At 38.7% G+C, this 27880-nt stretch overlaps 1 protein-coding gene and 1 pseudogene across 1 annotated transcript in view; one reads left to right on the top strand and one right to left on the bottom strand.

The window, feature by feature from the left end:
• Positions 1 to 27880, top strand: part of LOC135709243 (protein CEPU-1) — a 302225-nt gene that overhangs the window by 78838 nt on the left and 195507 nt on the right. The gene's annotated exons all lie outside the window — the stretch shown is intronic.
• On the bottom strand, positions 15950 to 17711 carry LOC135709311 (protein quick-to-court-like; annotated as a pseudogene).

A 27880-nucleotide genomic window follows, 5' to 3' on the forward strand; every position in this document is an offset into this window, starting at 1 on the left:
TAAAAGGACGCTTCGATGCCATACAACTTTTCAAACCGCTCTCATTAAGTCGCCGGCGAACAGTATGTCGACTTACTGCTTAGCCATTCGAACAATTCTGATGTCATCACGATTACTTGTCGCACGATGACGTCCTTGCCCGGATAAATTCCTCACAATTCCTCGTGTTTCGTACTTTTTCCATATGTGCTGAGCAGCTCCAACTGAGATCGAGTACTTTTCGGCAATTTTCCGAAAAGAAATTCCTTTTTCACGATCGCGAATCACCAAATTTCTAACATCGAGCGAAATCTGCTTTCCCGACATTTTTCACTTTTCAAATGACGCAAACAAAACACAATGGTGCGATGCGCACGCTTCCCGGAACAAGAACCGTCAAATATTCCGCCGTGATGCCAAATCTTCAGATTTTGTTTTTATTCGAAGGCTAAAAAATAAAATCTTAAGAGTGTATGATTTATTTTGTCCAAGCACAAAAGTGAGCATATATTTATTTAAATTTGTAACAAAAATAGCAGAATATTATAACAATTTTCATTCAGCTAATTGAATGCACCATGAGAAATACTTGAACTTTTCTAAATATACTGCTGAAATTGCGTGCAAAATAGCAAAAATATGATGTAATGTACTTTTTTGGGTTGAGCGTATGATTTATTTGGTCCAGTACTGTATATTCTTAAGAGTTTAAAAAATTAGATATTTGTTCTGACTATTTGAACGTTCCAGAATCTTGGAAATTTTTCCATGCCCGAAATATTTTAAAATAAAACTACCTGACTAACCTGGATCTTGGTTCTTTCTTTTTGTCCAATATCTGGAGAAAAAATGCTATGTTGAAATTTGGTTGGAAATCTTTACAGGAAGATCTCAGGGAATTATTTTCAGATTTAATTGTAATCATCCATTTAGCATACTTCCGAAAGGATTCATCGAAAGTTCCCATGAAATTATGAAACTCCATAAAATTATCCTCAGAATTCCATTGGAACTCTTCTTTGAATTTTCTTGGAGTCCACTTTAGAATTTCTTAGTAATTAACTTCAGAACTTCGAATGAATATTTATTAAAAAAAATTTCGAATCCTGGTCAGGGTTTGCTTCGAGAGCTCATCAAAACTACCTTGAAAGCAGATTGCACTTGATTTTTTCCTCACAATTGTGTTGTTTAACTTCGAAAAATATGCCGATTTTCATACATCATCTGATGGAGCTTCGTTTTCTGAGCACAACGATATTTTTATCGATCCCGTTGATCGTTGACACTAAATCTATTCGTTGACAGCTCGCTCCCCTACAAAGTCCCACCAAGGGGCGCTAAGATGGTGATTTTTGCTAATGTAATCGTACTTATTTAAAATAGTTCCAGTGTAAAGGATGGAACGACCAAAAATTTGTCATCTAATATTTGGCGATTTTTTTAAATCGTTTATTTCAAAAAAACTTGAACACCCCTCATTTTGTAGGTCTGTGCGTACGGAATGTTGCCTTTAAAGAGCCTGAATTTATAACATGTCGTCTCTTTATAAATTCAGCCTATTTAGTTGCCTCTATTAAGTTTTTGACATTTTACATTGAGTTGTCAAAATGGAGTCGAAGCATGAGAAACAGCGCATCAAAATTTTGCTCACGCATAAGCGAAATCTAAATTATTTCCACGAAGATTGATTGCGTCAGAAATTTGATTGCGTTGTAATGAACGATTAAGGCTCTGAACCATTTGGTGGATTATTTTAACTTTTGGTTAAAATTTGACAGATGGAAAGTTATCGATTAACCCTGCTATCCGAGTGTGGTTACTTCTGACAGACAAGAAGTTAAATTTTGACAACCTTGGCTAAGTTCTGCTCGAAAACCGGTCGATCGACAGCACAGGGATTTTCGAACATAGAAAATAACTTTCGAAATGTCACTTTTAACCACAAGTTAAATTTAACTCGGCAAATGGTTCACAGCCTAAATATACGCCAAAGCGGATTTCAAGCAGCTCCCAGGTTAAGAGTTTACACGGCTACCGGAAAAGGAAAGATTCAAGATAAGTTTAAGCCAAGGTTGCAAAGACTCATTTCAGCTAAAACAATGTTTTTCTAAATTATGAAATAATTAGATGCCATGATCAAATTTTGAATTGGTAGGATACAAGAAGAGGTTGCAAAGAATGTGTTTGACATATTAAACCTGTTTATTTCACTTCATGAGAGTCACAATCAGCGATTTTTCACAAACTCACTCACTCACTCACTCACTCACTCAGCGATCAGCAAATCGCTGATTGTGACTCATAGAAAGCAAAATTTACAGGTTTTATGTTTCCAACGCATACTTTGTAACCTCTTCTCGTAAGTTACAAGTAAAACATGCCATCATACCATCTTTTGGTTTTATTATTCCGAAAAACATTATTTTAGCTGAAATGAGTCTTTGCAACCTTGGTTTAAGCATAATAATAATAATGCTTAAGTTAATTGTCAATGTTCCCGAAAAAAAAACCTGATTTGGCAGGCGATTTGCACCTGTGGGCTGAAAAGTGAAATTTTCGTGACAACTGGCATTGAAAAGAAATGTTTGGAAAAACGATTGTTGCCTTCTCTGAAGAAACACAGTTGTTCCGTGCGGTTTTGGCCAGACCTCGCTTCCTGTCACTACGGGAAAATGGGTCAGGAACGGTATACCGCCAACAGCGTGCAAGTCGTACCCAAGGACAAAAAAAAAACCCTCAAAACTCGCCGGAGCTGCACCCAATTAAAAAAATATTGGGTAATCGTTAAGCGGAACCTCAAGAAAACTCAGAAAACAGTTGGAAATGAGAAACAGTTCAATGCAAATTGACGTTCAGCGTCAAATAAGGTTGAAACAACAGCGGTACAAGATCTGATGGAAGTTGTAAAACGTAAAGCCCGATAGTCCGCATTTGGAAAATTGGAAGCCTTAAAAAATAATTTTCCTGTATTTTGCAGGGGAGATGTCGGCTTTGGCAATACCTTAACCTATTATCGTCAGGGGGGTAAACAAAGTCCTACAGCACTCAAATTCGGCCAATAGATGCTCTGAAACACAATGTATCCACAATCCAAAATTGAGCTCTCAAGGATGTTGTTTAACCCCCTGAAGATAATAGAATAAGGTATTGCCGAAGCCGTCATTTACCCTAGTCATTCAACTTCAAAAAGAAATACAATTTTATCATTTATTCAATAACATAATCAGAGTGCACTTTATCATGATTGGCCAATTTTTGACCGTTCCACCCTTTACCAAAATTGATGAAATTTTGAATTTCGGTTCAATTTTTAATCGAGATAACGAATATGTATTTACCTCAATACCCCTAAACAACCCAATTCCCAAAGACAGAACTACCTTGAAATGAGTTCCCTTGAAATTGTCATCCAATTTCATGAGCTTTGAAAATTATCCAAGGTCCTTAATCTTGATGATTTCCAATCAGTGATCATCGAAAATATTTTTAGGTCTGGAATGTCTATAAAAAATTTAAAATTTGTAAAAATATTCAATATAGGAAATAATATTCAACTTGAAAAAAATAGGCTTCTGATTTGTTTAAATTTCTTGTGTTACTGAAAACAAATCCGCTCAGGATCTATTAAGTTCAATGAGTGAAATAAAATAACGTGAGCATGAGCATGATTTACCGCCCACAGTTCCTACTCTGTTATTGTCAGATGATCAGCTGTAATTACACAGAGAACCAATAGACGATGCTTGGAACTAGCAATCATCCTCAATGTGTAAAAACTGGTGATCTCAAACTAGGCAATACCAGCACCGGCCGCGCCCGAACACAGGTCAAGAAAGGAAGGGGTAGGAATGTGTTTCCGTGACACTCGCTTTGATGGAAGCCGAGAACACCTCTGCACTTCCACGAGGAATCACAGGGATATTGGGTAATAGGGTTGGGTTTGCAGCAGGGTTAGTTTTGGTAAACGATAAGCTGAATTGATGTCCTAACGATCATATAACGCGAAGCAGCTTGGGATTGAAGTCACAGTCTTCTGCTCAGTAAGCAAAAACGTTTGCCACTAGGCAGACGAGCTCCTTTTAAATCATCGAGTTGCTGTTATTACCATATAGTCATGTTAACAAATAAAACGATTGACGAATCATGAATGTGGATGGGCTTGAGATTAGACTCATGATGTTCAGCTCCGTAAGCAAAAATGGTTGCTCTAAGGCCACCGAGCCCCACCGACGACAACGAAAAGTTTTACAAAATACACGATAAACAAGCGATCTTACCATACATTTTTAATATGAAAGGACCTGGGACCGCGTTTTTCTGCTCAGTAAGCAAGCCACTGCAACCGACGGTCTTTCAAATCCTAAAACTAAAAGCTACGAAAGAGTACTTAGGTACTTACTGTTCGGCTTAATGATTATTCCGCCTAGTCTACTGACCTTCGGCCTAGTAACCCATTATCCACCCTGGCCACGCATTACAACCTGTTTGATATATTTCATGATTGTTCATGGTATAAATTAAATATACGGACCATTTCCCCGAAACACCAGAAACATGTTCTGATGTGATCAGTGGGTCTTGGGTACTCAATATAATAGCCAGTTATCATGTTTTTAATGTTCCTTCGATTTCAACATCAACGTCACAGAATTCAGAAACTCTACCTTTGGCATATCGAGTTATAGAATCAAAATAACACTACATAACGTTTGCATTTATAAAAAAAGGACAAAAATTGTCGATTTTTCATGGGTTTACCTTCACCCGCACTGACAAAACTAGCCATGCAGCATCAATCATAGGAACCCATGAATCAGCAGACAAAATTTGACAGCTCTATCAGTCGAACTCTAACCGTGATGGCAAAAACAGTGAAGCAACTCCGTTCAGAAGTGTGCGCGTTCAAAGAACGGCACCCCGCCGCGTCGCAAACGGGCATCGTGTGGCACTTTTTGGACGCTGGATACGTCCGTTCCGGCATCTACAACATCTTGGCACTATTAGACAACAATCAGAGCATCGAAAGAAAGCCCGGTTCCGAACGGTCGACGACCCTGAGCGACAAGAAGCTCCAAAGGATGTTGAAGAGGAAGAAGTGGCTACATCGCTGCGTGCGCTTGGCCGGGAGGTCGGTGCAACCGGCCAAACAGTGAAAAAGTCAGGAAGCGGAAGGCTGAATAAGATGGTCAACTCGTTTTTCCCGGCGAATCACTACGTGGCGGTGGTGATGGACGACGAGACCTATCTCACCCTGGATGGCAACGACTGGCAGGGCACTTCGTAATTTACTTCCCCCACGAAGGAAGTGAGCTCCGAGGTGAAATTCATTTCACACACCAAGCTCCCCAAGAAGGTGCTGCTGTGGCTGACAATCAGCGAGAAGGGTATGTCAAAGCCGCTCTTCTTTTGCTCCGGACTGGCCGTGAACGGGGAAATTTATAGTACGACATGCCTGCCGGAAGTTGCGTCGTTCATCAAGAAATACCATAAGGGCGAAGACGCGGTGTTCTGGCCGGATCTGGCGTCGGCCCACTATTCGAAGCGATTGTTGGAGGAGATGGAGTGGCTGAATATCGATGTGGTACCCAAGCCGGCGAACCCGCCCAACGTCCCCCAGCTGCGTCCCATCGAGAATTTCTGGGCCAATTTGAAGCGTAAGATCTACTCCAACAATTTTGTCGCGAAAACTGAGGAGGAATTGATAAATAAAACGAAGAAAGAACTCAAAAAAAGCCTAAACGCATGTTTTCGTCCGTCATGGCAGTTAAGAGATGAGCTAGCCTATGGCTAAAAATCTATATAATGAAGAAAAAAAAAAAAAAAGTCCGTCATGGCGAATGTTCCGGTTAACCGCCGGAAGGCCACTCGCAAGGGCGTAGAAGCTTAAATAATTACCTGTCATGGGATATTTATCAAAAGAAATTATCCGTCTTAGCTTTTTTTTTATCACCATCCGAAAAAAAAACCATTTTTTTAATGCAAACGTTAGATCATCGACCAAAGGAGGCATCGACTTGTAATACAATGGACGGGAAAATTAAGGGACCGCAGAATCCATCAAGTTATAGAATATCGAGTTGTGGAGAGTTGACTGTAATGAGTATTTTGTCACTGTTGGTTCAAATCTTTGATATAAATATGACTTTATAAGATAGTGTACACACGATTCTGAGTTGGGAGTGGTTCTATAGGGCAAATAATTTCCTATTTTAGAGCAAAACATTACAATTAGTCACATAAAAAAATCGAACTACGACCGACCTGTAATCTCATCAATCTCAATGTAATAATGTAATCTCGGAAATCGAATGGAACTGGTTTCATCTTGCGCAGTATAGTACATGTTGGGGCTTTGAGGGATTTTCGCTTGAAACCCCAAATCTTGAATAACTTTCAAAACTTTTAATCGTGAAGATAAAAATAATCCTTATTTGGTTTTCAATAGAAAACAACACAAGAATCCAATAAAAATGGTTTCAACTGTTTTGCCCCAATTTCCGTGTTCTCACTAAAATAAAAAGTCTTGTTTTCACTGAGACAATCAAATAATGTTATTCTTGGGGAAAAATCTAATGAATTCATAGGAAAGAACCGTATTAGGTATAACGATTTAAAAAAAAACTGATAGGTATTTAGGAATTTCAAAATAAGGCATTTTGAATCAAAATCCGTATAAACCCCAACTTGAACAATCCAGCGCATGATTAAAAACCAGTTCCATTCGATTGCTGAGCTTTATTTCCTGTAGGAAGGAATAATTTAGCAGCACCGGTGGTGTAGTGGTAAACGTGCCTGCCTCTCACTTCAAAGAGGCCCTTTCAATCCCAGTCGGTGCCGTGTTTAATGGGCCGATAGGTTGGATCCAGGTGTGGGAGCTGTCTCCCTGGCGTCGGTAGCATTGGTACTCAGTTACGGAAAACAAATCAAGAAAAAAAGAAGGAATAATTTGATCAAGTTTCTCCAGCGACAGTGAAGTTGTTGAATTTTGAGATATTTATACGATTTTTGTACCCAGTGTGCATCGCATCATTTCGGTAACCTAGTGAGATCGTACCTACCGTTTTTTCCGGCTAGATGTGTGAAAGAAAGGTAAATAAACAGTCGGAAAATTAATGTGAGGAAGTTGAATGGAAGAAAAAAAAAACAATAATTGAAATAATAAAAAGCGACTTTAGCTAACCGGGAAAATGTGTGCCACTGAATGAGAAGCGGTATGTTATTGTTCGAAGCATGTTTTCATAGAATACCTTCAATTAAATAAATCCAAGTAAGGCCTCAAGTGAGTTATGTGTTCTCCAAATTTATGAAATACCGTAATCCGGGAGAAATTAATCATTATTATGCCTTGTGTTTTCCCTATCGTTTTGAAAATTTTCAGTGATAGATATCAAGCGTTGTTTTGATGTGTTTTTATCATCAAAAAAGTACATTTTACTTCATACATTTCAATTTATTTCAGTTGAGTTCAAAGCTCGCCATTTCATCATTCAAACAAACGGTTATGGGACTGCAACGACTGTTGTGATCAACTTGAAAGTGAATTTTTAACTAAACTTACTGTCACTGAAGTCAAACTATTTAAAATATTACGAAACCAAAGTTTCCGATGCTAAGAAATTAGGAGATTTTCGTCAAATTTCCTACGATTTTCAAGATATTGTCTACATTTAGGCGCTACAGCGTATTTTATGAAATCTATTTTGGCACTGTTACTAAACCATCCTGGTGCGTTTCGGTAATTTTTTGACCTAGAAACACTGTTTAAATTTTCCCTAATGCATTAGGAAGGTTAAAATACACTTCGCCACAACGATTCTAACTAAAATGCATAATGCACATAAACTAGAAATGCACTGGCAAATTATTTGAAGGGTTGATCAGATTTAACCCGTTATCGAGATTTTCAAATTTACAATAAGCAAAACATCCAACTAGATAAGTAATAAGCTCTCATAATTACTGGTGAAATGCCATTAGTTAGTCAATGTCCTTTTTTTGAAGAATTATATTCCGATATTTACGATAAACAGTGATCAATTTTCCCCCGGTTTACGGTACTATGTGGAGTCATATTAAATGAGGGTGCAACCAACAATCAATACGAAACTAACGATTTTAAATTGGCTCACTACTTGACTAGCCTATTGGTCCCAAGCAAATCGATTAACGTACTCCATTCTAGTCAAAATTGTAGTATTACACAATGTTTGTTTTGATTCGCTATGAAAGTTTGACAGATGAAATGAGGGGTTATTGGATTTTCCTATGTTTCGAGGGGTGAATCGATTAGCTTGGGACCGAAGATAGTACCAGAGCTGAGCCAAAAAGTGCAACTGCTTTATTTAACAACACTATCAAGGGGAATGATTCATCTACCAGTGAGCACAGTTTTTATGCGCCATTATTTACAAAAGCAGTTCTGTCCTGGTCTTAAGGTGAATCGCTGTGCCATCCTTATTCTCGGAACCACTTCGAAACTTTAAGTGCACAAATATCAGCTTCTACGACAAGTGCACCATTCAAATTGCTACTCCACGTTTGCTGCACTGCAGCATACATGAAGTAGCAAATTTAGGTGATATGGGGCACCGATTTCCAAGATGTGTGTAATTAAATTGCTCCGGATATGTCGACGGTTTGCCAAAAACTAGTGTTGATAGAAAATATTTTTAAATTTATACTATATAGGGTACATGTCCCTAACCTCGGTCTAATATGAAGCCTTCCATTACATTTTATGTCATATCTTCTTTAATAATTGAGCTGCCAACGGTATTTCACTGGCAACATGCAAGTTTAGATATTCTTATTATTTGGGTATTAATTAAGCACGACCGAAAATTGTGAAACTGACTATTTTAACATGAAAACTCTCCAGGTACGTTGATGTAATGTCGGTCTACTGTACTCAAATTGGGATGCAACTTCGTCCTATCAGGATTCACCTTTATAAGTGATGCGACCATAGTTTTAAATGAATCAGTGTTATCATGGAATCAACTGAAGCCTAAACAAAATGGTGGATCATTATAATATAAATCGGAAGACGTTCCATCATCGAAAAGCTGAAAATAAACTTAGAACATGAGCATAAGCAAAATTGACCGCCCGCGACTGCCAACACAAAAGAGCTGAAAACCAATTCAAACAAATCAAATGAACAGACAAAACCACGGTGAAAGCTGTAAGAGTGAATCATTACAGTATAAATCTAATGATGTTCCGTTATCGAAGAGCTGGAAGAAAATTTAAATAATCTATTGATTTAAATTATTTACGTTTTCTTCCAGCTCTTCGATAACGGAACATCTCTGAATGAAGGCTGAAAAAAGAGAATAATTATACAGCAATGACCCCATTTTGTCAGCTAGCAAAGTATGTGTATCTTAAACATCCATCTTGAAGGAGGAAGATATGAAATCACAATTATGTGGAGTTACTGAAAAGAACAGTCTGATGCGCGGAGAGGCTGACAGGATCGGGTCATAGCTGTAATGTGAATATTAGGAAGATTTATCATCATCAAACTATTCTTGAATTAACCTGGAAGAATGCTTGTGAATAATTGTTGTACAGATAAATTAAATTGATAAACTAAATGGTTCCAACAACAACTCCAGCCTGTAGAAAAGCTGAAAATAGGGAATCTTTACCATGTGGATCCTACGCTATTCCACTATCAATGGGCTGAAAGTATTCAGTCTAGATCAATAGATTTAGTTATTTGAACCAAAGCCGGAAAAGGAAGAAAAACAATATACGAATGACTTCCATCGTAGTAAAGATGTACCACGTACCAAGCAATATGTTCGTCATATAAACGTTAAACATACACTAGAGAAAATCAAATAATGTTACGTTGCTTCTTCCAGTTGTGTTTTGATCCTGTTTTAAATATTTAACATTGAATATATAATAATAATAAAATAAAACCTGTGATTTATTCAAACTCAAACTCCACGGTGGTGCCCTTTACACAAGGATAAGCCTCTACTACCGGTGATCTTTTAAACCTAGAGGCAAAAAAGCTACGAAAAAGCACTTATGCTTTCATTAAATTCTACTACTGGTCTTTACGTAAGACTGGAACAGTATCCAAAAAACTTTCACATTTTTGGGCTACCGTGCTCCTTTCTTCACGCTTGCCGATTTCACCAGCGTACCCATATTGCACATCTTTTAAGCTATCTCGACCGAACTCTATTGCGTTTTAAAAGAACTGGTTTCTCTTTCATATTTCGTCGCCAACACCACCAAACCCACCACGACCTACCGTGACTACCGTCAGTCTTCAACCACGGTCCTCATGGTCATGTTAAGGCCATACCTAACAACACAACAAAAACTAATCGGTCAAGTCATGGATTATTCGTAGACACCTAACCGTAAAAACTCAAGGAACATGGCTTCATGCGATCGAGGTCATCCCTCTGATAAATGGGAACGATGAAAATAAATCTCTATTACTCCCCCGAAGGGACGCATCCGCTCCCGCAAAACAATGCATCCGATCCCCAATCCGGCGCAACCGGCATCCCACCCACGCATGTCAACACCAACATCAGATAGGGGAAATTTTTCCCTACCTGATAGCGGCGCAACATGCGCGGGCGAGCTACCAGCCACACCAAGCCGACCATCAAACACTCTGTCCACAAAATCAGACACGTCCCCTCGAAAATGCAATCGAGAAATGTATAAGAACAATCTTCAACTGGAACGTACTCACCAAATCAATATATCCGGGAGCGCATTCCCGATGCTTATTTTTCTCTAGTCATTTTTAAACAATTCCTCTTCCAGTGATTCCAACCGCACAATAACCAAATACCTATCACTTTTCTTTTTCAAGTCACTCTGGGATGCAACTTCTTCCTATCTAGAGTCGGTGTATAATGAGTCACGCCAAGAGTGAAGTCAAGTCTACCTATTGAACTGTCAAACCGGCTACCTATCGTGCAAAGTAAACAAACATTACGATGCTATGAGAGGTCCACGAAAGGTATTGCAATAAAATATAAAATATAATCGAAGAAATGATCATAAACACACAGTGATCATTAAATTGTCATGGGATACGTTTGGTAGCGATCATTAATGAGAATTTCTACTATTTTTTGTTGAGATGATTGGACAAAATCACTGATATAATGATTTACAACAGCCGCTATTTTTTTGCTCGCTGGAAGTCATTTGAAGTTGATGTAGCAGTCCTCTGTTGCCAAATGAAAATAAATGGAATCTTTCGAAAACCGTGATGCGAGTTCAACTGTTTTTCTCTTGGCGTGACTCATTATACACCGACTCTAGTCCTATCGAAGATAAACCCCCCGATCTACAATAGTACGGCCGTTCGGCATGTGAAATTGCGCTTCTTTTTCACTCCTTATCATTCATACGCAACCACATTGTTGACGTCACTTACACTTCTCCCGTAAGAACTGATGAGGTAGAAAGAGACAGTGTTTTCTTTCCGGTTGATCCAAATAACATGAACCACGATGCTTTTAGAACCAACATAAAAGCCAAATAGATCATGACTAAAGAGACTGAATTGGGTAAAGAGGCGATACCTTATCCATTTGACAGGACTTCTGCTCGATTCAGCCCAGTGGCAACATGTTATACCGTGACAGCGGGCCCAGCACCGAGCCCAGCACAGCAAAATAAATGATTTGAGCCCGGGACATGGTGCCTACTGTCAAACGCTGCTGTTGGTATTGGCAAATCAAAGTTGGCACTCGTGGAGAATAAAAGAACTATGAAAGTGATGATGGTTTCAAAATTTTCCACGGGGAGGTATACGAGTGCAATCTTAAAATGCTTTTATTTTGCAAATGGAGCATTTTATTTAAATCTGGTTGCTGCTACAGTGGTAGAAAAGCTTAAATCTATGTATACACCTAATAATCTGAAAATAAATTATGTTTTCTATATTATACGTCTATTGAGTATTCCTTAAGTTTTCTACTAACGTAGCATTAACCAGATTTAAATAAAATGCTCCATTTGCAAAATAAAAGCATTTTAAGTTTGCACTCGTATACCTCCCCGTGGAAAATTTTGAAACCATCATCACTGTAATAGTTCTTCTATTCTCCACGAGTGCCAACTTTGATTTGCCAATAGGCCTTGTCACTGGCCTGGCTCGATTGGAATAACTTTTCCTATGACTTTGACAGATAATCGATTGTTCCAATTTTGACATGTCGTCTCTTTACAAATTCAGGCTCTTTACTCGTGACCACTCATATAACGAAGTCTAGATCAACATGTGAAATGGGTCTATGTTCAAAATGTAAACAATGGCTTTAAACCACCGACAAACCGACATGACACTTAAACTTAACTCTTGATCGAGAATCCATAACGGCAGATTCAAATGTGCAGTGATCCCATCTTGCAAAACCATAGACATGTTTTATCTAGATAAAAATATTTTTTTCCGAAATAGATTAGACACCAACCAACTCATTTTGTACGCTTGTTCGTGGCTAGGATACACATTTTTCTCGAACACGGCGGCAGATGTCAGTTTTGTTGTGCTTTGATCAGATATTTCTTTGTAATTTGTATGATCATTCATGTCGGTTTGTCGGTGTTGAAATGTCGATTTCTCGCAGATTAAGACTCATTCAAGCAAACCAACAGCAACGCCTGGTAGATAGAGTAAGTTTGCTCTATCAGATTGTGTAGTTAGTTTGCGTGGGCGCTTTGTGAGTCGTGAGAAATTGACTTTTAAAGTCATTATTTACATTCGGCTCATAGGACCTTATCACATGTTGCTCAAGAAGTAATAGTCGTAAGGGTCTAATTGGAATGTTAATGCACGGCCGATGAGATCGACCCAAGTGTTGATCGAAGAGTGCTGTGCTTGTAGGTGGAAGCAAAATTTTCCTCCCATCATTTTTTTTGACGTAGGACTACGCCTTTCATTTCTATACTGGGGGTACACTTTTTGAAAACCGAAAATGGAAAATGAAACAAAATTATGAAAGATTTTGAACATTAATAACTCAGCTGCTCCTGGACCAATTTCAATAATTTTATCACCAATCGATCAGAAATATTTCTACGCATCTATAGCAATGCTTCGGACTTAACGAGAAGCAATTGAAAAAGTGGTAATGTCAAGAATTGTCCAATGTACAAATAAAAAGTGATAAATTTATCACTGTTAAACGTTCTTCCCAAACCCAGTCCTCATAATCGGGTACCACTTGGTTGCACAGCATTCTGCTTTAACCTGAAAAGATATATTTGTTTGAAAACAAAAAATTCAAAATACACTTTTTCAAGTCGGGTAGACGAATTGAAAATACTCAAGTTGACAGCCCCTTGGATTCTCTTCATCAATTTTCTCTTTGAAATAAATACTACAAATTTGAAACGCTTACACATAAAAAACGGAAAGAGTTAAGATAATTGATGATTGATCAATTAAAAGAACTAAATGTTCACATTTGTTTCGTCCACTAGCGGTCCTACGTCAAGCTTCCGTTCGTGCCCCTAGGCACAGACCCTTCTACTTTTTTTGATTTTGCGTTGTTCCGATGTTAACAGTAAAGTGATATTGGTGACGAACGGATACTTGAATTTTCTGAATCCACAGTGTGCGGATTGTATCAGACGGCCAAGAGATGTTTCAAGACTACATTCGGGACATTCCGTGCAAGCTCTACCACAAACCGGATTACCCCGTGAAGCGAACCGTCTACAATTGTGACTTCCCCTCTAACCAAGGGGTGGTCACTCTACACAGCTCGATTCCGGGCAATGAGAAGGCGGACTCGCTTGCAAAGGTTGGTGCTATGGAAGGCGATTTTTACGACCGACAAATCGCCTGCAACGAATTTTTCATCATTTCAAGCTGAACATTGCATTAGGTCCCAAGTAACATTGATCGATTCTCTTCGTCGACTTTCTCTTTCGTTAATAACTTGAGCACATAACAGTTTCTTGTTGTGTTTGTCGTATTAGATATCAGATGAAAGCTTCTTTTATCGATCTGTGTACTGAAAAAAAAACCCTGGGAATGTCTTTACATGGCCATGGTGATGCAAAGAGAAAGTCAACGAAGAGAATCTGTCGACGTTACTTAGGACCTAATACAATATTCTCCAGCTGGCAAAATACATGGAGTGAAGGGAATTTGAGATATATATTCGATCATCCCTAAGGCACAGAAATCAGACGTCCAACTTTTATCGATACTAGCACCAAATTAGTCGAAAATGGAAAATCTATAAAGAAAAGCAGGAGATACTAGCGCTACGTAACGGCAAAGTTCCCACTCATCTTTACAAAAGCTTCTGGTGGAAGTTGGACGTCTGTTATCTTTGATAGGATTAAGTACATGTTTTAAAAATAGTGAATCTTTTGTATCAAAAATCTCCTTCTCCCTCTCCACATCCATAAAATTGTCATCCACAAACCTCGAGACGACCGTGATTATTCGGTTGAATGCCTTTAACTTTATATTTAGGACATTAATAATGTCTAATGGAAATGATATTCGTTTATTCGATTGAGCCTGTACAAGTAAAGTAATCACACAAAAAAAAAACTGCTACATACTTAATCTGAACCTGCGCCTATCTTACATGAACCTGTGAAAACCACAACCCACATTCAGTTCTCAATAATTTAAAAATATGTATAACGATGCTGCAACTCATTTTGCAAGTACCAAAATGCTAGATCAACTGTTTTCTTGATAAATTAACCTCTGAATCCCATCTGTTGTGAAATATTAAATGCAAAATGCAGCTCACTGTCAGATGTGGCCATCCAAAACTTCATTCTCCACCAGAATACCGACAACAGACTCAACAAGATACCGAGACCACCGAAGAATGTGCACTGTGGTGTTGAATAAAATATTTCGTAAAAAAACATTGCCCAACTCACACACATCTCACGTCACTCACATGCCACAGCAACTGCAGCCGATATATGCGATTGTATATTTGGTTGCAGCATACAGTATATCAGAACCTCACGTACAGATTTTCTATGCTGGTCTTAAAATTTTCGATTTGAATGTCCATCGAACCTGCCCCTTTCCCCCCTCCAACCCAACCTCTGACAGACTGTGCATGCAAACAACACTAACTGACCCCACACTCGGCAACAGCATCAACGGTATTACAGATAGAACCTATTGCCTTGCATCTAGAAGCGGTGATCGGTGAACGCGCATATGAATAAGCCCTATTTTTAGATTTACGCGAGCTATTGAAATTTCAAACTAGCCAGAGCCGTTGCTAATGGTTGATCTAACACTTGGATTGTGAAGCTTCTCGTTGTTGGGGTGGCCACTTCCAAGCACATGTGTCTGGGAACAGATTGTGGCCAGCAGTACTCAAAACAAATCACAGCTGCACCTTCCACACCGGACCGGACCGAAACAACCAGCGGACGACGATGGAATCGGTTTTGGGTTAAGGCTTTTGGGAAACGTTTAAAAGTGATAAATCGTTGCGGTGCAAAACGTCCGTCCGACTCCCTCTATAGCCATACACCAGGTTCCATGATTCGTGGTGTTGATGATGGCAGTTCAACAACTCGCACTTGATCACAACTGGGAAAATAAACGTAGATTTATTCACATTGTGGTTTTCAGCATATGGTTTAAGAAATGCCTTCCACTAATCATCCCGTTCAATCCCAACCTATGAGCTTCATTGTTGGAGAAAATTTCCCTCACAGGTGAAGCTGGACTGGAAGGAATTCCTTTCAGCAGTAGCTACCACCCGTACTGATGAGCCACTTGTACAACTGCTTGCCAGCCCTTTTATTTTGCGATAGAAAGGCACGAACGAACTGGCAAATCCGGCTTCAGTATGTGAAGTATGTTACTGTTCTGTTATTCAAACTATGAAGGCAAAAAATCATGCTGGGCCCTTGGTAGAACAAAACAGAGAATGGTGGAGTTCCACTGAACGAGTAATGTAGGCGTGATTTACATTCAGCCCGGACAGTTCAATTGTGGTTTGGTTAATTGCTTTGGGATAGAAATCTTGTGGTTACGAAGATTTTGATTAGAAAAGTGTGCTGGGGTATATTTTGACAAAAAATGTTCATACTCTATGAACTACTCTGAGCATTTGCTCTTCGAGTATTGGTGCAGCCAGGATTTCTGTCTTGAGGGGCTTTGTAAAAATGACGTGATTATAAAAAAATATTGTTTAATTGAAATACCGGTTACATTCTGGGAATCAATTTCCGCTAATTTCACTATATATCACATTTCTAATTCTAGGGAAACTAGGTTGATGAAGGCTTAGAGGTTGCGCCAATGGATTAAAGTGTGTGTAAGATTTTGGGGAATTAATAACATAAGAAATCATTGAGTTTCACTTACATTGCTCTAACTTTGGTTGTAGTTATCCGAACGATAAAAAACAAAACTGATATGTGGTTGCCATGACAATGATAAACAAGCCTGTTATTGTTGTAATTAAATTGGTGCTGTTGTCTTGCACATTTTCTTCTGTCAATCTATCCTATAGAGATTAGTGACGTTTAACGCACGCACACTAGCGGGAGCAATGCCGTGTAAAGTTGTTTATTATTTTCCTCTGGTAAACCTAAAAAATGTATGAAAGTAGATCTGTCAAAATGAGTTTGACATCGATTTGTTATGTATTTTCCTCGGATATTCACTAACTGTTAGGAAATGTGTATGAAAAGCCATAACCTACCTAGTAATTATACATCTCATATCTTCCCTAGCCTTCGGTATAAAAGTTAAACTAGTTTTTTTTTTAACAATAATTAATGATAATGAATAACTGAATGCTTTCAGTTTTAGTTTCACTAACATCATGGCGCCACCCACCTTTCTATTGGCATAATGTTAATGGAAAAAATGTATGGAGAGTTGATTTTTTTTTTTTTTTTGTGTAATCAGGGAAAACAATATTTTGTAGTTGTGCTCCGTAAAAATTTGCTGAACCACCAGTGTAAATTTTTACATTAAAATCAGTAGTTCCCATTTTTTCACCAAAAACAAATCGCCGTATATTTTTTATAGAAACATCGGTGGCATCGGCTGCGTCTAGAATTAAAACTCACTTTGACAACGTTAATCGACTGGTGATGTTCACAGTAGTCTGGAGCCAGATCACAGTATCTGCTGTTCGACTAGGACAATTTCTACAGCAAAGCTTCAACGCGATCATTGTTGGACATGCGATTCTGCTGTTCGTCTGCCTGTTGCTGTTTAACTATGCGAGCTTCGTACATCTCGACAAGCCACTGCTTACGAAGTCATAATGTCCTCGCAATGTCCCGAATCGTCAACCAAGCTCTGCATCTCCGAGGTGAACATCTTGTCCATGACCTGCACCTGGTGGATGCCATGATTGTGCAGATAATGCCGGAGACTGGCTTTGCTAAACTCGTCCGTTTGATCCACAATCGGTGAAATTCCCTGAGAGATGGGCGTGTTTGCATCGTTTGTGGTCTTCTCCCGCACCGTTACGACGTCACTGGAGTTTGAACGTTCCTCCGGGGAACTGAGTGATACCTTGAAGAGCCGCAGCTCAACAACCTCTTTGGTAAGCCTTAGAAATTCAGTATCACGCTGTTCCAGGTATATGCGAGCCAGCGAGAGCAGCTCCTTCAGTTGTCTGATCTAGCGCTGAACCCTGAACCCGCTGGGTCGGGGTAAGGTAGTCCTCACCCGTTTGTCCGGCATGGATCGAGCAATGTACTACGTATTTCATCTTATTTGCAAATGCGTCCTCACTCGCATTCAAAACGGCCGTCCCGGTCGCGTTCAAATTTCCAATTTTCCTTGCAAGTGGGTGATTTGCCCTTTATTACCTAAACGGGGGTCTCCAAGATTCCAAGTTCGTCTCCTGGCAGGATCGCCAGAAATGTGAAAATCCGCCGATATTAATTATGGGCAAATCACCCACGACGCAGCTAATCAGTGTTCAACTTACCCAGGCAGGAGCTTGAATCGAAATGACCTTTCACTAACTGCCAGGAAATGTGTATTAAAAGCCATGACCTACCTAGCTATTATCCATCTCATAATGGTAAAAACAACAGGCTTTTTCTCTCCATGAAACAAGAGTTCCAGATCAACTTAGACCTATCTCAATTCCCCGTATTTTTGCTGAAAAGTACCAACGTAATTGACTAGTTGGTACTTTTCAGCAAAAATAGAAGACTGTTCACTGATGGATCACGCATTGATGGATCCACTGGCTTCGGCGTCTTCAATGAATACTGTCTCAGTTCGATTGAGGCTATTCGGTCGATGAAACAAGGTTGGCACTCGTCTTATTTCCTTTCAAAGGTAAGAGAGCAGATGACTAAGTTAAATTGCTGGTCGAAAGATCATACATCTAGATAGAGCTGGAATTAGGACGTAACAGCTGTTGTAAATACTTACTTCTATCGAGAATTTCTATTAATTGAAGGCACGTCCACGCAAACCAACATAACCGTCAGATAGAGGAAGTCTTCCCCTACCCGATAGTGATGTTGATTTGCATTGGCGAGCTTTTACTTTCTAGAAATCATCGAAATAAGTCATAAGGCAATGAGAAGGCAGACTCTCTCGCAAAGGTGGGCGCACAACAAGGCGAGATTTATGAAAGAAGAATTTCACATGATGAATTTTCCCCATTAATACGTCAGAGTTCTCTTCTAAGTTGGCAAAACGATTGGACAAGTAATTTTCTTGGGCGGTGGTTACATTCCATTATTTCAAATGTTTCTTCGAGAGCGTGGTTCAAAGGTCTGGATGTAAGTCGGGGCTTCATTCGCGTGATGCCAAGACTTATGTCCAACCACCACTCGCTAGACGCAGAATAAACCTCGTTGACAGCAATATATGTAGGTGCAGAGCCGGTTATGATGACATCGATCACACAGTTTGGTATTGCCCGGGTAATGACGCCTCCAGAGCACGACTGTTTGATACCCTAGTGGCCCTAATAAGAGATGTATTAAGAACCTGTGATCTTCCCTACATGCAGGCGATATACGAATTCCTTTGTTTGTCTGATGTTAGATTTTGATGTGATTTCCAAACAATTTCCAGCCATTGTGTCCCAGTATTATTATCCTCCTGTTTCTGTGCTACTTGCCCCTGACCAGTCGGGATTTGGTCAACCGTCCGAGAGAAGTATCTGAAGGAGGCTTCAGAAACCAGTTTCCCACCAAGCTTCTTCCAATCGAAATTTTTACACATTAACCTCGAGCCCGCCACGAGTAATTGGTAACCAATACTAACCTAGATTTACTGCTGTTTAAAATGTAAATTCAAACATTACTGATTTTTGGCTCCACAAAGTGTCACACACGACTGAGCCTACTAAATAAACGAACTAGTTAAAAAAAAGTGGAATTCTGTATTTTGCTGATGTAGGTGAATGAATAGAGAAAGCAAAGACAAAAAAGTATATTGAGTAGTACCATTTGGTTGATTGCGGCTTAACACTTTGATCATTTTACAATAGTTAATCATTGATAAACAACTATATTATTTATACCAAACAAATCTTGACACTATATCGTCATTTTTTTTTGTTCTATTCATTCACCTACAGTGTATCGCAAAATTGAGCGTACAACCACTACAACCTAGTGGAACATTTAATAAAGCATTCTCAATAATTTTTTTTCATCTTGGCTGCTGGTTAAACAGATGTTTATTGATTTATCGTTTTAGTTTTGGACTTTATTGGAATAACCTGTATGAAGTTATTTGAGTAAAACCGAAGACTAAAAATCAAGAAGACTGGCAACTCTTCCAAAAATCAGGAGACAGTAACGGCAACGCCTCTTCTGAGTAAAAATGGGAACCTGTGTATGATGGTGTGTGTTAATTCACGAGTGCATTCACACACATAGGTAGAAATAAATAGCTGTCAATTATTGGTTTTGTTATGATTGTCGCAAAAAGTGAAACGTTTCTTTCTTTACTTTATGCTGACAACGAGTAAAATTCCAGCTGAAACTGAACAGATGCGTAATTAAACTTGTTTTGAAAATTAAAACTATGGCAATGATGCCATTCACAATGATGGTGGAACCTTCCTCGATCATTAATTTGCTATCTCAGAATTATCTTCAACTTTTTCTAAGCCCTTTAGTGATGCATTTATGGGCATGCATGCCCGTTCCGCATGGCTTTGGCACCTGGCCACAGCGGGGGGAGTTAAGTTGTGACGCTCGGCAACTTGGTACAGTAAGTACTCGCTGACTATTTGAATGTCACTGGCCAATCCGACACTGTTGTTATCATTATCTGGAAGCAAGGTTGCAAAGACTCATTTCAGCTAAAACAATGTTTTTCTAAATTATGAAATAATTAGATGCCATGATCAAATTTTGAATTGGTAGGATACAAGAAGAGGTTGCAAAGAATGTGTTTGACATATTAAACCTGTTTATTTCACTTCATGAGAGTCACAATCAGCGATTTTTCACAAACTCACTCACTCACTCACTCACTCACTCAGCGATCAGCAAATCGCTGATTGTGACTCATAGAAAGCAAAATTTACAGGTTTTATGTTTCCAACGCATACTTTGTAACCTCTTCTTGTAAGTTACAAGTAAAACATGCCATCATACCATCTTTTGATTTTATTATTCCGAAAAACATTATTTTAGCTGAAATGAGTCTTTGCAACCTTGTCTGGAAGGGGTCGGTCAATTCCAAGAATTGTTAAAGCGTACAGACTCGCATACAGAGGATCACTATCCGGTGGTTTCATGTGCTGACAACATCTTAAATGGAAATATATTCTTTATCAATACGTACCGTTTGGGATTGTAGTCCTTCAAACTTTCATTTTCATTTTCTCCAACATTAGATCCTGCTGCTCTTTCTTCGTTTAGAATCCTTGAAATTTCAGCAGCTTCCGAATGACGGTAGTTCACTCAATGGTGGTGGAAGCTGCCAATTCCTTATAATTTATTGCTTCTAACAGGCAAAACAAACAATATTTCGGTTCCTCGTTCACAAGCAAAACCTACCTTCACTAGCTATCGATCCGAGTTTCAATCCTCTACTTGATCCACCATGACAAGTTTTTCGGTTTGGAGTTGGAAAACCACCGGCTTGCTGGGATTAGGATACAAATTGCCGTGAAATTTTGTAGAGCAAAACAAAAACAACAACGAGTACCGTGTTATTATTATTCGTTCCGGTGACATTAGGTCACACACACACACACACAGTCACTGTTTATGAGCAGTCTCACTAACACTTGTGCTTCAATGTTCCACCTTTGATTGACAGAGGCGCTGTTATCAGTGACCTTTGATATTTGTATAGGAGAAGGGAACAGTTGCCAGTCTTCTTGATTTGACGTCTTCGATAAAACGCACGATTTTGAACATTTTACCTAGTGGACGAATTTTAGTCAAATTAGTGGAATATGAATGATCTTTATTATGACTTAAAATGAGCAAAATTTCAAAAAAATTAATTCATTATATATCAAATTTTAAGGTCTTTCAAGGAAAAGACGTTTTCTCGAATAGCTCTTACTTTCAATAATCGCAACCAAATAAGCCCAACACTAGACTGATGAAAAATTTGAAATTTTTGCTTCACAGTGCTCAAACGGTTCCAAATTGGGCCCTGATTAGCCTCCCAAAATTTGAACTCATTTAGTGAGAAACGGACTTGGCACAAACCATTTGAAGTTTATATGAGAATTACTATGGAAAAACCATCATTTCAGTTCATATCGATCTCAAAATTTATCAGTTGACTACTTTAAAAAATGATAGCTGGAGCTTGTTGAAAATTTTTTCAGCTACAACTTTGTACAAGACCAATTTTCGATCAAATGTAAGGAACAAAAGTTATTAATGATTCAAGTCACTGATGTCTTATGATTATGCTCAATCAACTGTTCAGCAGGCAACATTGGTGTTTATGGCGCGTACACGGTAAGAAAAAAGTACCCAACGGCCAGTTCACTTTTACCTACTTTTGACTAGTTTGTCTCCTTTTCTCCTTCTAATGTTGTCAAAAACGGAGGAGCAAAACCACCCAACAGGGGTACTAAAGTGTGGGAACTCAACGTTGAGTATAATCATATTTACCAACTGTTGGGTACAACTAACTTACTTATGGTTAAAAAGACAGTGGAAAATTCCATACGAACTGCACACAAGTAAATGAAAATTACTTTGACCCGCTTTACCTACTTTTGGGTTCCTGCACTATAGTGCCGGGATGAGTGAAAAGAACTTAATGTTGGGTACTTTTTTCTAACCGTGTAGAATATAGGGCAAAAATCATGGCTACTATGTCCCACTGCAGAATACAGTGTATTAAGCAACTGTATTGTGTACCATAAGATTATCAATCTCTTAAAAACTTAATAACTATTTAATTTGACGTTTGGCTGAAAAACGATTTTCTGCAAAGTTGTAGCTGATAAAAATTCCCATAAGAATAGCAATAGAATTTGTTAACAGTACAATTTGTAAAAAGGCCAAAAGACAATGAACAAAAAGTTTTGTTTTCCCATAGTAATTTCCATATAAACTTCAAATGGTTTGTGCCAAGTCAGTCTCTTATCAAATGAGTTTAAACTTTCGGAGGCTAATCAGGACCCGATTTAAAACCGTTTGAACACTCTGGAGCAAAAATTTCAAAATTTGCATCAGTCTACCCAACACTGTACCAATAATTGATAAAATTATGATGATTCAGCAGCCAGAAATTCAGAAAAGTGTCTCTTTAAATTGTGCTTTTAAAGCTGTTTTTTTCTAAAATTTAAGGACATATGCCGCTTAATTTTTAGATACACTGTACGTCAGTAAAATACAGAAAAAATAAAATCCATAAAATCCTAAGCAACCAAAAGATCTGATAAAAGGCTATTTTTGGCTTAAGCAGCTTGGTTGAAGGTGGTCCATAGAATTCTAAGCAGCTTTATTTTTAAGTCGTTATAAGAACTTGAAAGTTCCGCTATCACAATTGAAGAGCATTCTAAGCAGCTTCTGGTGGAACTTGAATGGAACTTTAAGCCAATAATAAAAAAGGTTTGGGTCCTCTACACCAATTCTATATATAGTTCACAACTTTTATGAAAGTTAATGCTAAAGTCAGGTTTTTATGACAGTTATTTTCTAAAGGCAGGTATGAAGGTGTATTGATTTACCAGCATTAGCAGTAGTATTGGAGCCGTTTGAGGAATTAAATTTTCGTTCTTAAAAAAATTGTGTGGATTGCTTCATGTGGGTTATGATGGACCTTTTAAGAAACTTTCAAGTTGCTAAGAAGTTCCGCAGGAAACTTTTAAGATACTTTAAAGTTGCTAAGAAGTTCCGCTGGGAACCTGTTCGGAACTTTGTTTTCAGTCTTGCCTTAAGTTCCTAAGAAGTGCTCAGGGAAGCTTTTTTAAACTTTTTTTTTTAACTTGACGTTTGCTAAGAGTACGCATCGGAACTTTTTGAAACCTGAAGTTCCCCGTGTGCTTTCTATAGCTTCTAAAGTAGCCAGTAAGTTGTGTTGAAACTTTATATGCACTTGATTGAACTTGAAAATGGGTTTTATCGTTGAATGCGGTACTTTTGGTTGCTTGGGAAGAAAGTACTGTCGGAGCTTTATTTTAACTTTATGGATCTTGAAAGTTCGGTCAGAACTTTATTCGAACTTTATGGAATTTAAAGGTTCTGTCAGAACTTTAATTGAACTTAACGGAACTTGAAAGTTCTGTTAGAACTTTATTCGAACTTTATGGAACTTGAAGGTTCTGTCTGAACTTTATTTGAACTTTAAGGAAACTTGGAAGTGAGTTTTATCGTTGAATGCGGAACTTTTGGTTATTTGGGATGCTAATCTAAATGCTTAAGTAAGGGAAACGTAGAAAGTTTGACTGCAGTCATCGTTTGACTGCCGAGTGATAAACAGGGATGTCCGTTTTGTTGCACACTACACTGTTATACAAAACCACCCAAATCAGGGCCACCACAACTTTCTACAAAAGAGTTGAAATTCACTTGATTCCAAAAACAATATCCGAAACAACAAACTAGAAAATCGAACATAAATTTCGTAGCCCTACGTCAACAATGCGGTTGTGTCTTGTACATCAGCCTCCAACTTTTTGATTGGTGTGAAGTGAACTAGGGGAAATGACGGCTTCGGCATGACAGACTATTTTCAGCAACCCAAATTGAAACACTGTTTACACTGGATTTTCTTACGAAAACACTTCGCTGAATGCATGCAAACGATTCTTTATGCTTTCAGCTTCAATTTGACTATATTTTTACCACTGAGAAAAAGCAATCTAGCAGGGTTTTCTTGAAATGAAACACACGCACTACAAATTGTAGCTGATTTCGAGTTGCCGATAATAGAACAGCAGATTTACATGCAGTTGAAATGGAACGGTTGCCGAAGAAAAACTGGTTGCCGACAATACTCGCTCTCACTAGAGAAGATTGGAGCTTTGTAAAAGCGTTTCAAAACAGTTTTTGACAATTCTTTCGACTGAAATTGTTAGAGCAGCTGGCAGCAAAAGATTGTAAACAAACCAATACTGCATATGTGTGCGTTCCATAGAGAAAAAGGCTATAGAAAGAAGGTCGCTGCTTAGGTTGCCGACAATACGTAAATTTCCCTATATGTATTGAGCTGCTGAGAATGTTTCAATGTTCATGCTGCAGCGAACAAGTCCGAGGTCGAACCGTCCAACGTGCAACGTTGAATGATTGTGCGGCTTCGGCTTGTGTCGTTAGCGATCAACTTTCTGATGGCTGTGTTAGGGGTGAGCACCTTGCGGTCGAATAAAATGTATGGAAAATTTGAATATTTCCACATTTCTTCATTGTTTACTATTTAAATATATAACAAACCACACAAATGTTATTACACTGGTGAATCGATCGACATATAAATCATCAAAATCCATTGATTATTGGCCAAGTTATTAGCATTTAAAATCTGACCAATTTTCGTTGCATTTCCCTGAATTGGCACCCCTTCCCGAAAGACAACAGGCTTTTTGGTCATTATCATAGCAACAACATAATTTTTTTTTTTCATTTTTTGAATCAAAGTTAGGGCGTTATAAGTGATTTGAAATATTCTTCCATTGCAATTCTCAAACAAATTTTAAACCATTTACGCGACCTACAAACTTTCATCAATCTTTTCTATTTTTTGTACAGGCTAGGAATTATGAATAGAACTGCAGGATGCCCCCTGCAGATCGGTCGGTCGAGGCAGATTTCGTGTGTGAGTAAGTGATGACACTGGACAGTGTTATGTACAACTCACTTTAAAATGTTCTTCTTCTTCTTCACATTTCAAGCTTATTGCTTATCGCATATTAGCTTATTGCGTGCTCTCAAGTGTTTTAGATGCATTTCCACAGTTATTGACTGAGAGCTTTCGATGCTTGTACCATTTTTTGCATTAGTATAATTGTGTGGCAAGTACAATTATACTCTATGCCCAGAGAAGTTGAGACATTCTCCAAGACCAGACCGAAAACCGAACCCAGCCACCTCCAACATGGTCATACTTTGTAGCTGCGCCTTTACCGACCGAGCTAAGGGAAGCTCCATATTTCAGGAATACCCTATGTCAATTCTGAAAAATGAGCATCGTTTGCTGGCTGTTGCTGCGGGTATTTTGGTTTGTCTAAATAGGTACCCGGTTCAAGCTTCAGTTGACTGCGGTGGCTCTTCTTTTCCTTCCACCCCTGAATAGGAAGTGCGAATAGGGGCGTCTATGTGATGATTTGCTGTACCTGTTGTGGACATTAGTAAATCCTATTCCTTAAACTTGTTGGCGACGCCCTGTATTGCCTCAAAAGTTCTCCTTTTTAAAGTACTGATCTTCACAGCATAAAAGGCACCATAACGGAGCATTAGATTTGATCAAACTATTCGCAATTCTAGTTGTTCAACGCTCCCTGCTGGGACCACTCTAATTTTAAAAACGGCTAAAATAAAGAGCTTTTTAAGCAAAAACTGCTTACTAAAGACATCAGTTGTCTAAAACTTAAGGCGATTGCCTTCCCAAAATCCCATCCTGGACCACTGTTAATTGTTCGATTTACATTGATTCGTTATGAAACGTCACAGTACCTACTTCAGTAGTGCTGGTGTTGCAATGTTTTCTAAAGTAAATCGCCACTGCAACCATTATCATGTGATTATTTTAATTCTTCCGATCTTCAACACGTACATTAGTGCTGCCCTACAAAAAATGAACTATTATCTCTGTTTACAACACTAACTCTATTTTCGAAACTTTCTTATCTTTACAGGTACGTATTCCGCCGTTGCTTATCTGAAAAAAAAATGAGCGTGTTTCAACAATCCACGGTATATATATATAGTAAGAGGCGTTCTGGTCTGAGCCCAGATTTGATATAGTTTTCCTGAGCCACTTTGTCATAATCAGTAGCGATAAGATTGCAATCAATTACCCACCCATTGTTGAGCAACGTTTAATCGGGAATGCAAACACTCCAAACACAAGAGAATCAATATATTAGTAATATAATCACTCCCAGAATAACTAGCTTCCGTAATTAGAAAAGAATGCACTCTCTCCGCGCGAGCACGTCCATCCAGCAGCTGCATCAACAACCCCGCGATGAGAGTGCAGTTGATATCGCAGTTTGAAATCAAACAATCAAGATTGATTCACGTTTGCACGTTTAATAACCAGTCACTGCGTTGCCTGTTGCATGATGCACATAATCATTATTTTATTATTAATAATAATAGCCACCACAGGCAGCAGTTGGATTCTTGTCGATCGTCGTCGTCTGGTGGACGTCGCGACGTGAGGGAATCTAACGAACGTGTAACTGAGGCTACGACTGCTGATGCAAGTGCGCTCTCCAACTCAATTTATTACATCCGTCAACAACTTGTGGTGTTTTAGCCTAGTGGTAACTGTTATTACCAACAACATATTGCAGGCCGTAATCGAATTTTAATTCGCTTAGCTTGGCGAACACCAGCTTGCGTGATTGGAGTGGTGTAATTTTCGTAACACCTACTGATTTTGCCTGACCCGGTTGCAAGTGTCTGAGCGTGACAGGGCAGTGATTAGAAATTTATATTTGTAATTTAATGAAGTAACAAACTTCTCGATAACCTTCCATCGGGAAGCGTAACCCCGAGACTTACAGAAGTTCATTCTCAGAAACATGCCCTTGGGCTGCATGATGAATATATATGTAGGTATAGACAACCAACCAGCAGCAATAGCAACTGACAACGACTGTAATCAAATTTTATTGCCCTATCGGATTGACAAGTTTGTAAATGGGAGAGAGAGAGAGAGAGAGAGAGAGAGAGAGAGAGAGAGGAGAAGCTGCGGTGAGAATAATTCTCTATCGCTCTGTCTACCTATCAATGATAGAAGAAGCATCATCACCTTCACATTATGCACGGGTTGTACAGACAATAGCAAGGGACTGAGCCTTCGGTCGTATCGGAATCGTGATTCGGTTGATTGGCAGATTTCTGATTTTGAGTGAAGTGGATGAGTTTGTTTGTTTTCATGAAAATGTATAGAGATTGCTGACGTTTATTGTACGCACACTACGTCACGTATACGTATACGCAAATTGTTTTCATCGGGAAAAAAATACTTAATAGCGGAAAATTTTCCCGATGAAAACAAATCACTGACACAATCATACTGTAGCAATCTCTATAGGAATTGAAGGCTTCTTTGGATAGTCTTCTAAGTGTGGAGGATTGTTGTTCGAGGAGTGTTTCATTGAAACATAAAGTTGCCGTAATGGTAATGTTAACCTGTTTTGCCAATTGTCTCTCCATTACGCTAATTTGCATGCTAATTCCACGGACATTTCTAACTGGCTCCAGAGAGTTGAAATTTATTGTAGCAAAATCTGATAATCAAAGCACTACA

This window comes from Ochlerotatus camptorhynchus, unplaced genomic scaffold (genome assembly GCF_037179485.1).
Source record: "Ochlerotatus camptorhynchus isolate MF236.1 unplaced genomic scaffold, CSIRO-AGI_Acam_v1.1 ptg000357l, whole genome shotgun sequence".
Taxonomy (NCBI): domain Eukaryota; kingdom Metazoa; phylum Arthropoda; class Insecta; order Diptera; family Culicidae; genus Ochlerotatus; species Ochlerotatus camptorhynchus.